We start from the raw sequence: 13,285 nt of genomic DNA on the forward strand, positions 1-13,285 counted from the left end.
TTTCGTGTGTCTCAATGTTTCTGTTGTGTCTAACAGCAGTGGCTTCTCGCTGGATTCAATTGCAGGGCTCATATTGGGGCTTGTTTCCTAATGCAACGATGGCTACTGTGCTGCACCTATATTTGGCTAGCTCACTTAGACTGGCTGTTCTTCTGTCTTTTGATGGCATATGTATCAACTATCAAGCAATGAAGCAATGCTTCCCTTTGTCTTGGCATGTGTACAAACTGTGTGTTATGTATTCTCAACGCTAAGCCTGCATGTACGGATTTGTTATGTATTCTGTCAAATACACATTTTTCGAGAATCGTGAGTCAAGCTTCTTCCTACATCGAACACAAAAGTGGTGATGTTTTAGAGAGAGAGAGAGAGAGAGAGAGAGAGAGAGAGAGAGAGAGAGAGAGAGAGAGAGAGAGAGAGAGAGAGAGAGTTCTGCTGGTTTTGAGGAGCACTTCCGCGTCATTTTCCAGCTGATCTAATTCGCCTACATGTTACAACATAAGGGTGTGTTTGTTTGGGCTGCAACTTCTCCGGCTGTAGCTGCAATGGCTCGGGCTGAAAGGTTGGAGCTGAGGTGCGGCCGTTTGGCAGCTGCAATGGCTCGGGCTGAAAGGTTGGAGCTGAGGTGCAGCCGTTTGGTAATTTTGTTGTGGCGGCTGTGGCTGTTGCTGAAACATGTTGAAATGACCAGAACACCCTCTGTTCTTTTGTAGATTGGGTTTAAGTGCTAGTTATACTGTTTTAACAATAAATGGCCCAATTAAGAGCTATTTCTGTCACAAATGGCCAATTTTGACAGGTTTGAACTGGGATCATACTAGTTTGATGGCGTAGACGGTGTATATCAATAAATTTGACATTTTTTAGTTAGATTCAACCTCACTTTATCAATAAATTCAGATTCAACATCACATTATCAATAAATTATAAATTTGACGGTGTGTATCGCTGAAGCCTTTTCTCCCTAGCTCCATCTTCTTTATGTCAGATTCAACCTCACTTTCACTTTCACTTGAACAAGTTGTACCATTGCTGTTGTTAGTGGTTGTGCTCATCTTTGTACATACAAATAGAAAACCAATAGCCAGTACCACAAACCATCATTCAATACATACAGAACATAGTTCAACAAGTGCTCAATTTACATGGCAAATACATAATTCAACATAGTTCAGCAAGCAAACACATGTTTCAAATTGTTCAAAAGCAAGGAATGAGTAAAGATACATGACAATCAGATAATAAAATGCACTACTTCTTCCTATCATCAAACCGTCTCTTTAGCAAACAACTTTGTATCCATGTAGTACTCATCACTAGTCTCATATGCTCCACACTAGGCAACCTCTTCCATAATGGCAAGAATATCGTCATTGTCATTGGTCTTACTAGTTTGCCCCGCACAATCTTCCTGTATGACATAATCGACAAACCTCTTGAAGTGTTTTGGCACATTATTTTTCTTGATCTTAGATGGACTGCAAGGAATTGCACTTCTTGGACGCTTGCGCTTTGCTTGTGCTGGGCTAGGTTGTATTGTGCTTGGTTGAACAGGGCTAGGAACTTGAGTCTCATAGAGCGTGTTTGGATGGTGTCCACGTTGTGCTACGCCTGGCCTAGAGCATGCCTGAAAAATGTCTGGTGGCTGTTTGGTTGAGGTCCTGGAAAAACATATGCTAGCCTGGCCTGGTGAAATTGACAGCGTACTTAGCCTGGAGTCTGACCAGGCACGTTGATTAGCCTGGACCAGGCGCTGAAAAAAGGAAGCCTGGGCAGTTGCCTGGTATACTAATCAATGCATGTTTCAATAGTTCCGGTGCTTCTGCGCCAATAATAGTACCAGCATATATTATTTAATTCTCTGTCAGGCAGGCCACAACCAAACACCCATAGTCTAAAACAGCCTGGCCAGGCACAAAATGAGAGAAAACCAGGCTGAATCCAGGTAGCGTTCTATTCCAGGCACGAAGCTCAGGAACTTAACCAAACTGACCCATAATCTTCTTCATACAACTCATGCACATCTTCCTCAGTTTGAGTTTCTTCCACCTCTTCATTATCCACGCCAGCCATGTCAGACGATAGTCCATCAACATTAGCCTTGTCAAACATGATCGCTAGCTCATTCAAGCTGTCTGGAGGTCCATGACGAAACGATTTAATTGTCTTGTGAATTTGCACGCTCATAAGAGAAAAAAGGTAGCACTGGGCTCCAACTTCTAGTAGCTAGAAACCACTGAAAAGAGCCCAAACAAACACATCCTTAACCTTGTTTTTTTTTGCGAAAACACTCTTAACCTTGTTGGTAGTTCAGAAACCACAGCTTCTTCATATATTAATTGTACGTGCAACATGTCCCTAAAGAAAGTGTACATGTGACATTGTTTATGTAACTACTTCCCTCCGTCCAATAATATAAGAGCGTTTTTTACACTAGACGGAGCGAGTGGTAGCACTCTAGACGGAAGGGTAAGTTGTCTCGTTTCATGAACCACCAACTCGTTGGTCACCGACGTATGTCTTTGTTATCTACTTCCTCCATAAAGAAAATAATGATCTAAACATTCTTATATTTTTTCACGGAGAAAGTATCATCCTCTGCTTGGAACACAACAATGCCGTATCAAACAAAACAAGCTAGTGATGGGCCTGGCCATGATTTGACATGGTGCTGCTAAATAAACCCATTCGTGAAGTGGTTTAAAACGTCATCCATTGTGAAGTGGAGTAGTACCCTGAGGTATAATGTATAAACAGATACTCTCTCCGTTTCTAAATATAAGACTTTTAGATATTTCAATATGGACTACATACAAATGTATATAGACATATTTTAGAGTGTACATTTATTTATTTAGGAACGGAGGGAGTACTATTAAGTTGCCAGCCTGAACCCAATTATGACTATCCAAATATAGCTCGTAAACGTTACGAGACAGGTCAGCATCCTGGGCGGGCAATGACTGGTTACTAAAACTAGACCATCTTGTCTGAGTATATATATGAACGGACCGTGGTTCCAGACTTTCGATGTATATTTGCTAGATATACACAAACAAATCTGAATCAGGAAGAGATCTTTTAGGGTAGCAATATATATATATATATATATATATATATATATAGGAAAAATGCATTCTACCACTATCCAGGGTGCATAATAAGTTATTCTTCATTCAGGGTAATCTTACGATCGCTTTCTAAATAAATTATGTTTAGAATATAAATAGTTACATGCATATTGATTCAATATGTAAAATTTGGTATAAAAATAAAAATATAGGTTATAAGATCAGAAAATCACATTTTATGTATGTTTTACACTGTGTTTTATATTCGTAATTTTACGTAACATAAAATATTTTTTACGGCGAGTACATATTTTCTTACGTTCTCTTTTTATGTATAAAATAAGACAAAATTTACGAAACATAAAAATACGGCAAATTGATGTCAAAATAGAGAGGGGGTGAAGAATAACATGACCCTATATATATGTTGATAGAGGGAGTGGGATGAAAAACGCATAGTAGGAGATTGCCTACCTACCACGTCTCGTAGGAGACCCAAACCTCGCATACGGGTGGACCGAGTCGGGTGAGTAGGCTGGATTGCTAAGTTCTACCTCCGTTTGATCCTCTACCGGCTCTAGTGGTCATATAAAGGAACACAAGCGGGTAACCACTTAGGGAACTAGGACCCGGTATCTGCTGATTCCACTGGAGTGACTTACTCTCGGAGGGAGCACCGGTTCTTGAATCCGTTGGTAGTACACGTAGGCGCGCGAGCACTACGATATCAGAACTTACTTTCTTATTCCATATACGCTCTTGAATATGATGAAGGGAGACCGGGCTGTCATGCTTACGGTGATTACCCTCACATGTGCCGCGGTACTTTCAGAGTGTAAGGGCATCTCCAGCCGTTGGCCCCCCAGGGACGTCTAAAAGCGCCGCCTGGGGGTGAGCCGGCGCAAAAAATGGCCTTGGGGGCGAGTCGGTCCCCAGCCGTCGGCCCCCAGGGCCGCCCCAGGCGCGTATTAAAAAAAAAGGATCGTTCGGCGAAGTTATAATAAAAACTAGTTAAATTTCGGTCAAACATGGCAAATTTCGGTGAAATTCGCGCATTTTCATTACATTAACCTAATCTAAAAAAGAGAGGGGCTGAAGTCGTCGCCGCCATCGTCGTCGGCGGCCTTCTCCTCCTTGACGCGGGCGCCCCTGCTGGACCCCTGCCCGGCGTCGCCTTGCCGGACTGGCGGCGGCGCGTCGTCGTTGTCGTCGTCGTCGTCGTCGCTGTCGCATAAGACGACGACCCCGTCTTCATCGCGGCCGCGTCGGCACTCCTCGAAGCGGCGCAGGGCGGCGCGCTAGCGCTCCTTCTCCTTCTCCCGGCGCGCCTTCTCCATCGCAATGGAGTCCTGGCGCGCCCATTCTAGGGCCGCGTCGTCGTCGTCGAACTCCGCCTCCACCGGCGCCAGCCCCGGCTCCGTCTTCACCGGCGCCAGCCCCGGCTCCGTCTTCACCGGCGCCAGCCCCGGCTCCATATTCGGCTTGACGAAGCGCGGAGGAGCCGACGAGGAGGGGGCGCGCCGGCCGCCCTCGTTGATGACGATGCCGATGCTGCGAGTGCGCCGACCGATTGGCGTCTCCGCCGCGGGCTCGGCCTTGACGCCGAGAAGCGCCAGAGAACCGGAGGAGTGGGAAGATGAGCGAGAGGAGGAAGACGAGGAGGCGAACCTCCTTGGTGCCCATGCGCGTCGGTGTTGCGACGGGGCGGCCCCCGTCGCAGGATAGGTCAACGGCGGGTTGTTGCCCCGTCAAGGTGTGCCAGCATGCCATCCAGTGTGCGGCCGGGGACGCCCCACCACAGGTGGCACCCCACGCTGTTCTTCACGCCGCCGACCACCGGTGCGTCGTTGGTGGAGGCCAAGCGCTGCTGCTGGCGGCGCTGGAAGTACGCCGCCCAAGCCGCGTGATTGCCGGCGGCGTACTGGGGGAGGGAGCGCTCGTCGTCGGTCAGGGAGGCGCGCGCGACCTCGACCTCCTCGGCGAAGTACGTGGGCTTCGCCACGGCGTCGGGTAACGGGGGAACGGGCACTCCCCCGTCGCTGAGCCGCCACCCCGTCGGCCCGGCGCGCATGTCCGGCGGCGCCGGGATGTTCGCCTGGAACAGGAGCCAGGACTCCTGTTCGCGGAGCGAACGGCGGCCGAAGCCGTTCGCCGCCGCCTTCTCGTCTCCGGGGAAGCGCTCTGCCATGGCGACGGGCTCGGCGGTGATAGAGAGGGAGAGAGAGAGGGGCTGCCGGTGGCGCTCGGGAGAGGAAGACGGAGACGGAGAGAAAGGGGCTGGGCGGCGGTGAGGGGCGAGTCTGGTGTGGGCACCGGCGAGAACCGCCGGCTTTTATAGCCTCTCCGCGCCCATGTGTACACGTGCGAGGGAGGGGAGGCGTCGGCGCGCCGTCCCATGACGCGCCGCCATGAGGAATCAATGGCAAGGCTGACCGGCGGCAACCTTGACATTGATTCCCCGCGGGAACCGAGGCAGTTGGGGGGAAGACGGGCCGCCGTGTCCCTGACGCGGCTGGCCCACGGCTTTTTCACGCCAAAACAGTTCGCCCCGGGCGCCCCCCAGCGCGCCGGGTTCGGCCTGGGTCCGCCGGCGCTGTTTTCGGCCCAGGCCGGCGAAAATCGAGCTCCTGGGGGCGTGATTGGGCCGTTTTTTCGGTGCCGGCGCAAAAAAACACCTGGGGAGGCCTTCCTGGGGCGCGGCTGAAGATGCCCTAAATATGCCTAGACTAGAGATAGTCGTTGAGAGTTCATATAAAGTTTTTAGCTGTTTCAAAACCCATCTGATCACCGCCGTGTGTTGACGAACTACAGTACATACAAAGAGTGAATCCAAGAAAATTCTCAAAAACTGTCTGGGTGTTTCAGAAATTATTTTATCACCTACTAACAGCCTTGTCTAATCGACCTTTGGTTACGTATAATACAGGTCGAACAACCAGTCAGATGATGGATGGCAGCAAGATACAAATGTGCATATGCCCGGAGATCCCTTCATGCGAGTGGTTATGGAGGTTGACTGCAAGGAGGTAGTTGATCTGTGAGTTCCTCGCACTTTTTCGCACTCGACGGTAGCGCCAGTTCTATTGGAGATAGAAGGACTAGCTTTATCTTTTCAGTCTTTTGTTATTCAATTTGTTTCAAGAAAAGCCAATGCTCCAGCCCTCCTTTGTGCTAAGTTTGCTTGCACATTAGGGGTTACCGGCTGTTGGATGGACTTCCCTCCTAGTTTTCTCATGACTAGCGTTATGGCTGATCATGCAGGAGCTAGAGATGATTGAATAAAGTTCTCATTTCCCCGCAAAAAAAAAAAAATGCCCGGAGATCCCTTCGCCCAGCTGCCCGAATAATCTGTGCTACTGTTGTTCGCATGTAGCGGGAGAGCCTTGCTTTCCGACGAGACCGCAGTGCGTGGTGGGCTGTGGCTGCCAGCCCCCTGCCTCCGCGCTCCCCTGAGCCCTGACGCCTTGGCATGGCCATGGGCAATGTGTTTTTTTTCTTGCGGGTAACTGTTAGGAATGTTGTATGTCATGCCCATCATGATTCGAAATAAAAACGATGAGACGTAATAATCCTTATGCAGTTGCTTGGAAGTGTTCATTTCACTGAGGGCTCGTTTGGTGAAAACTCCGGGATCCCCGTCCAATCCCCGGAAAGAAAAGGCACGTGATATATTCACCCTGGGAATTCTGTTGGTCAATTTGATTGTGGCCCGTGACAGGAATATCTAGGCTCACTCCTGTTGAATCCCCTAGAAGGAAAAAACCTGGTAACTATTCGTTGAGATGAGTTCCCCGTCTCTCTCTTGCTGACTTTTGTTCGCAGACGCTGTCACCGCTCTCCTTGGCTTCGTTCTCGCTGCTGCATCGCTCTCCTCACCATTCGCTCCTCCCAAATGGTTTTCCCCTGAGTTTCTGTTTTGCTATGAATATTCCACCCAGGGCAACTCTTTCCAGGGAACACCTCCTCTTGCGGCCAAATAAGGCCTAAGCCTAAGTAATTCAATCTCTACTACATAAAAAGAACGTAAAAGAATGTAAGGTTCATATTTCACCTCTTTTTCGTCCAATCTTCCTTATATACGCCCTACTCTTTTCTTCTCTTTGATTTTTTCCTCCCATCTCCGATTTTTCTCCCATCAATTCTCCCTAAAATAGAATCAAATGTCTCATATTTTATTAATTTACCAAAAAAACACATTTTTTGTTTGATAAGTCATTAAATTCTTACCAAATAAGTGCTTAACAATAAAATGGCAGGCAAATAATGACAATTGCATACAAAAACTTGCTAAGCTTTTAGTGCATCAATAGTCACGAGCTAATCTACTAGAATGTTTATACTCCTGTTGCAACCCACGAGCAATTGTCTAGTAAAACTAAAAAGGAGAAAGAAAATGACAAAGAAAATTTCGGCGCGAATCTTCACATAAAATCAATGACATATGACTTAGATGCGCAATATTTAGAGCACATCTAGATGTGCTTTACCAAAACAATTTTTCTAGTGTATCATTTTCGGAAGTGTTTGCCGATGGCGATTAGGCTCGGATGTTTTGCTAAAGTGGAAAAACTCAGGTTGGGCCCATTTAAAATTAGGAAAATTAATAATGGGAGGCTAGGCCACCATCAAGTGGATGTATAGTCCCACTGAACGATATTTTCGTGTCACAGGGGAGACTGGAGGTTTAATTTCTATGTATTATAAACAACTAGATAATTATCCATGTTTTGCAACATGAGTAGCAAGTTAGCCATATAAATGTGGTTGTGTTAAAAAATAATTTTATTTGGTAAACTCTTTGTTGGCAAATATGTATTCACTTAAAAAACAAAAAAACCTGGTAAGTCAGTAAGAGGTGGGGTAACTGACGCGGTTCCATAGAAAACCGGTGAAAAACCAGAGATAGGAGAACAAAAATCAAAACGGAATGAGAGAGGAAAGACAATACATAAATTTTGATGATGGAGGACCAGACGATAGAAACTTACAAATATAATAATTTTATACTTGATATAAGTTTGTCCCTTAGGGTCTAAACTATGTGGGAAATTTCCGAAACAAAAATGAACTCATATAAAAAGTAAAACATGCAACGATTATGCAGTGGGAAATTCCACTTAAAATGCACTAATACACGTCACATAGGAGTAATATATGGAGATTCTCACGACTAGCAAATCTAACATCTACGACATTTTTTATGGTATGGACACACACATTTCGGCATTCGCAACAAAAGATTAGTGTTAGTTCAGTCCTTTCAAATCTCGACCTTCATTTTTTTGTGAGAACTACCTTGACATGATCGAAATCACTAGTCTTTCTTTTTTACATACAAGATCGAAATCCCTAGGTTATTTTTAGCATTATTAGACCGAAATCACTATATTTTTTTTTTTGAGAAAGGATCGAAATCACTAGTTAAGGCAAAGCTATGGGCTCAGAAATTTGAGAAGTACCAAGCTGGGCCACGCCAGGGCCGTAGCTCAAGCTGCCCATCGTGTCCAATACAGCCCAAGTGCGAATGCTTCTCCGACGAACTGACGAAGTGGCAAGTGGTCCCAGCGCCGCGGCGACCCCACCCCGGGAAAACGGCGACGGCCAGCCCCGCGCCGGCGTTGATGTCGCCGCTGTCACCCGCACGGCGGCTGTCGGTCCTCTCTCTCCTTCTCCTCCTACTCATCCTAACCGCGGCGTCATCTGCGGCGGCGGAGGAGGAGGAGTTCACGGAGGAGCTGCTCCTGCGGCCGCTCCCCGACCGCAAGGCGCTGGCCCACTTCCACTTCCGCTCCTCCAAGCCTCCCACCGCCGCCTCCGGCCGCCACCACCACCTCTTTCCGAAGGCCATCTCCCAGCTGGTACGCACGCCCTCCTCAAACACAGACCCCTCCTCTCTCGCTACACGGTTCTTAGGGTTCGTCGTTAAAATTGCCCCGGGCTCGCGTTGATTGGCCGATAAGAGCGCCAGTTTAGCCATCTAATTTGAATAATCTGTCACTCCGCTGAACGCAAAGTTGAGTTCAACAGCTGCTTGTTAGTTTTTGCAGTAGATGAATCCATTTGATTGTAGCAGTTGAGTCTTGTTTGTAGAGCCAAAGGGCCTTGACCCCTATTCCATTACTGAGAATGAAACAACAGTATCTCAGCGTTTACAGCATCGTTTCTGACCGTCTGATGATTCAGAGAGTTAAGGCAAAACATCCGCTAGTGCAGTTCCAACCAATATTACCGGACATTTCTCAGCCTACAGCAGAAGAAATATAGCAAAATGATAGTAACAGCTAACTCTAAAAGTCTAAATCAGCAGCATAGAAGAGTGTGGACGACGTGCTCACCTAAGATAGCTTGCACTTTCCGCCACTTCATCGCCATCCGAGACACACCTACTCCGGCATCTTCGACTCCAGCTTCAGTATAGTGTCGTCCCAGGTGCCTTCCATGTGATCTGGGCACAGCGGCCTCCATCTCCTGATCACTCGATACAGTTTTCGGCCACAGAACCTGCATCCCCATCCAAGTAGTTTTGCAGAAGTGAATATCATTATGATGTTTCCAAGTTGTTCCCATCACTGCTGCACATAGCACGTTAATAAAAGTATATTTGGCATTGCTCATCCAGCACGTAGTCACATGTTCAAATTTACATCCATCTCAATTTGCATCAAATCTGATAATTCAGACCACCACATTTTAGATACGACACAACCGACAAGCAAATGGAAAATATCTTATTGTGCTCTTGATTGCTATATGCACTATCTCGGCCATTTCCCTACCTTGTTGTGGTCTAATGCCTTTGAAAAATATTCTGGTCCTCCTGAGCTATCATTAACACCATTCCTTGTCCAAACCAGGTACAAAAATTGCATATTAGTGAATTGGAACTATCTTTCACACAGGGAAGATGGAACTATGAGACATGGGGTGGATTTGATCCACTGTCAACAGATAATGCAAAACCTCCTGGTGTTGAGCTATGGGCAACTTTCAACCTCCCTTTTGCCGATATTGATGCCACATGGAAGAACCTGACGCACACATTGTCAGGCATGTTTTGTGCATCAATCAATTTCTTGGAGTCTTCCACTGCCTTCTCTGCTCCTCGCTGGGGATTTAAATTGAATGAAGGCAAACTCCGATATGGCGCATTGCCTCGTGAAGCTGTTTGCACTGAGAATCTCACGCCCTGGCTGAAACTTCTTCCATGCCGTGACAAAGCTGGCATCGCCTCTTTGTTGTACAGGCCTTCAATTTATAAAGGATATTACCATTCCCAAAAGCTGAAGCTAACATAATCCCAAACACGTGGTATTGTTCTTGATCATTCGCTCACAGTTGTGCTGCAACCAAATATGTCTAAGAGTACGCAGCTACATTCTACTGATGGAAAGCTTCAGCCCAGTTGGTCCATGGAACATTTGTTCAACAGGAAATTGTTGGGGAAATGTCTTGTTTCTAAATCCAGCAGGATATTTGTAGAAATCGAGAAAGGTATACTTGTCAAATCTGGACCAGAAGTTTCTTGGAGTAATAAATTCTTTGAACTTTCCACTGCCCCAGACAGGGTGCTCAAAGAATGGGATCACTTGGAAGTTCAATCATCTTCATTGTATGAATATGATCTTAGTAACTACAATGATGATAAGCCTTTGGATGTGGGCATAACTTGGAAGCTTCCCCTCGTATGGTCTTGCTTCCCTGCACCATATAATGCAAGAAGATTTCTTATGGGTAGCGGAAACGAAAGAGGGTCTATTGCTCTGTCATTTTTATCCACTGATCTACATAAGCAATTGCCTGGCAGCTCAAATGATTGTTCGATAAAGGCTGTAGTTCTCCAGATGTTTCCATGGTATGTTAAGGTCTTCTATCACAGCTTACAGATTTTCATTGATGGGAGCAGCAAGGCTGTAACAGAAGTACTTGACATGATCCATGTCACTCCTTCAGAAGACAAACTTTCGCCTGGAACTCTGGAGATGCTGCTAAGATTTCCTTGCAGCATGCAATCAGCTACCTTGATATTGGACTTTGACAAGGTCTGCTCTACTGCTCAGTTACCTGAATATGCCATCCTTTTGGTTAGGACTTAGAACATACATTTTTTCCTGGCATTTTACTACTGCTCATGTCTTTTCTTTGTTTTCCGCCCCTTGTGCATTCTCCATTTATGATATATGCATGCAGAACTAAATATTTCTGTTTGTTTACGACAATTTTAACGAGTATATATATTTTCAGGGGTTCCTACACATAGACGAATATCCTCCTGACGCTAATCAAGGATTTGATATTCCATCAGCTTTGGTTAGCTTTCCTGACTTTAATTCTAGCCGAAGATACCCTGAAATTGACCCAATGTTTGTGTCACCTTTGTTAGAAAATTTTAAGGTAAATATAGTATTTTTTACCATCTTGTGAGTTTTAGATATTCTGCTTTGATTTTCTCATTAAGATATTATTATGCCGCAGGAAGATAATGTTGTGAAATCCTACACAGATGTGCTGCTTGTTCCCTTGACAACTCCTGATTTCAGCATGCCGTATAATGTTATCACCTTCACTTGCACTGTCTTAGCTCTTTATATCGGCTCACTACTTAATGCTTTGAGACGAAGAATTGGTGAGGAAGAGTGCAGATTGAGAAAAGCAGGTAATTATGTACTTGGTTCATGCCTTTTCTTTTACGATGCCTTGAGCTCTTGTGTTACCAAGTAGTAATTTGCATTGTTTTGATGTTCACATGATGAGGTACTGTATGACCCCTTCATTTGGGTCTGAAACGTGAAGTTAGTTGCTCTATTTAGACAGTAGACATTATGGCGTAATGACATGTATTTCGCCTTTATAACTGAAACCTACAAACAACAGCAGCAGCAGCAGCAACAACAACAACAACAAAGCCTTTCAATCCCAAACAAGTTGGGGTAGTCTAGAGTTGCAACTCATAAGATCTCGAAACCAAGTCATGGTTCTGGCACATGGATAACTATGTTCCTTCAAAACTGAAACCTGATATTGGTAAATTACTATTATAGTTTAAATGTGAAAAGAGATATGAGATATTCTGCGCATTACGATTGCTCATACTATTAACTACTAAAAATAATAATTTATATGCTTATGGCAATCACATTCCTTCCTAGCAATGCGGAGAGTCAGAGAGAAACCATTGATTTCTTTTCTTACATGCATGCTAGCTGCAATCGAATAGTTTTTCCCTGTTAACATGTATCGGAAACAAGGTGTTCTTCTGAGACTGGTTAGATTTAGCGGAAATAGTTCAGTTTGCATGTTATTCTCTTCCATTTAATTGCAGTTGTATTTGCTGGTCTCAGCTGTTCCTATTTCCTCTGATTACACTGGGACATGAACAAACTGCAGAGTTACAGTAGTATATCTGGCCAATAGTTACAATGTTCATATAGTTATGTCGTGGCATTGATCCTTCCACCCAGTTCCTTCTAAGACTGGAGTGATAGTCATAGGGGTGGCTACACTAAAAGTGATTTTTGCTGATACAGTAATGCCACTGAAACTTATTGTACCGACCTTGCACATTTCTGTATGCGCGAGCAACCTCACTTTGATCTTTATTCTTGTATACTCACATCTAAGTTGTTATTTCGCCATTACAAGTGTTGACTTCTCAAATTTGAACAATGTTCTAACTAATCTCAATTCTATGACAGCCGTGAAGCCTGCACTCATTCCTCTGTTGCTAGCTAGGCTAAGGGGTCACAAGGTCGACCCATCAGAGTCAGAATCCTCTCCTGCATCTCCAGTAGGGTTAAAGCTACTAGTCAAGGTTGCACTTGTTGCGGCAGTAGCTGTTGTGTTTCACTATCTGTCAAACAGTTGAGAACACTTTTGAGCTAGTTATAGAGCACGGTGATATATTTTTGTTGATCTTCTGTAGCCTATGGCACTGCCTGTAGAGGTGCTTGCGTCGGGGTCATCTTTTTTGTTTCATTATGGATGCTTAACTGTCCTCTCATTGCAGCCTGCACATCATTTTTTTTACAATAACATGTACAAATATTAGCCAGCAAACGTGCTTACGGCATTCACGAAAATTGGAGACGCAAAACTAGGAGGATCATCAAGCTGGAGCTAGCAGATTCTTGTCTCATGGCCAGTGCTCAAAGATCATTTTGACAAAATCCATTGACACATGATAACTATTCTCATATATTGCTGCCGCTGGGCCTCAT

The 13,285-nt window shown here is 45.3% G+C and overlaps 1 pseudogene; it reads left to right on the forward strand.

Annotated features, from left to right (window-relative positions):
• Positions 1-8,619: 8,619 nt before the first annotated feature.
• LOC123131211 (GPI transamidase component PIG-T-like) lies at positions 8,620-13,285 on the forward strand (annotated as a pseudogene).

The sequence above is a fragment of the Triticum aestivum genome, chromosome 6A, assembly GCF_018294505.1.
Source record: "Triticum aestivum cultivar Chinese Spring chromosome 6A, IWGSC CS RefSeq v2.1, whole genome shotgun sequence".
Lineage (NCBI taxonomy): Eukaryota > Viridiplantae > Streptophyta > Magnoliopsida > Poales > Poaceae > Triticum > Triticum aestivum.